Source organism: Aplysia californica, unplaced genomic scaffold (assembly GCF_000002075.1).
Source record: "Aplysia californica isolate F4 #8 unplaced genomic scaffold, AplCal3.0 scaffold00466, whole genome shotgun sequence".
Lineage (NCBI taxonomy): Eukaryota > Metazoa > Mollusca > Gastropoda > Aplysiida > Aplysiidae > Aplysia > Aplysia californica.
This window is the reverse complement of record NW_004797736.1, coordinates 568,572-569,797: the sequence shown is the minus strand read 5'-3', so window position 1 is coordinate 569,797 and position 1,226 is coordinate 568,572.

Genomic DNA, 1,226 nt, shown 5'->3' with positions numbered 1-1,226 from the left:
TCTCTCTCTCTCTCTCTCTCTCTCTCGCTCTCGCTCTCGCTCTCACCACCCTCTTCTCTTCTTCCTCCCCTCCACGAATTCCCCACTACAGCAACCACCAGCACCAGACAGCTCCCCACCAGAACTCAACTTGTCACGACACTCACTCCCAATCAATAGTCGATATTTTTGGAACACCAAGAAGAAATCAGCACTAGCAGACTTCAGCAGAGCTCCGCGCCATTGTCCACAGCTGAAATTTCCAATCAGCTGATGAGACCGAACAAACGAACGAACGAACGAACAGACGGACGGACGGACGGACGGAAGCTAGCTAACAATCTACTTCCCTGCAAACAAAGACACCTATGATTAATTTGATGAAAGATAAGGCGATGACTTCCCTTTTCAATCGCTGGATACGATTTCTTCCAAGGCTATGATCATTGCGAGCACAACGCCATGCAGGATCCGCTGTACTGCTATCACAAGAGGGATAACAGGTAACGCGCGTAAGATACCGAAATCGTTGCCATGGCAACGACTGGTAAACACCATTTGTCGCGCGGGCTTATTTTTGGTTCGTTCGTTCGGGGGATGGCGGTTCCTTTGCGTGTAAGCGACGAGGGAGACCCGATGTCAGAGAGAGAGAGAGTTGGAGAGAGTGCGCGTGTGTGTTCGTTTGTGTGTGTGCTGGTCTTTTTTCCCCCTCGATGTTGGAGTTTGGAGATGGGAGTTTATGGTTCAGTCATATCGCGATGCGCGGGGACAGAACAGAACAGAGCAGACGTGAGTGTTTCGGTGCAATGGAAGCTGTACGTCACGGTGAGAAGGATTGAAGAGGAAGGATGATGATGGATGGAGTCTACTTTAGTTTTTTTGGCTTGAAACTGGGCATGACGTATTTTGAGTATTATTGTTTTCATGGACGACGGACGAAGGAACCTGGGTTGTGAGTTGTTTTGAATATAATATGGTCGCTTTTAACCCTATCCGTACGCTCTCGGGTCATTTTGTACATTTGAGAATACTTCTAGTACAAAGATCTCTTTGAAACGTTCAATATTTCTTTTAAAAATCATTTTGACAGACTGCTATGCAAAGCGTACAGATCGGATTAACGAGTAGATTTCCTCTTTGGAAAGTGGTGGCACAGAGTTCCCCACGTCGTATGAATACGATAGTAAAACACGACGTACGGATAGGGTTTAGTGGTGGCACAGAGTTCCCCACATCGTATGGATACG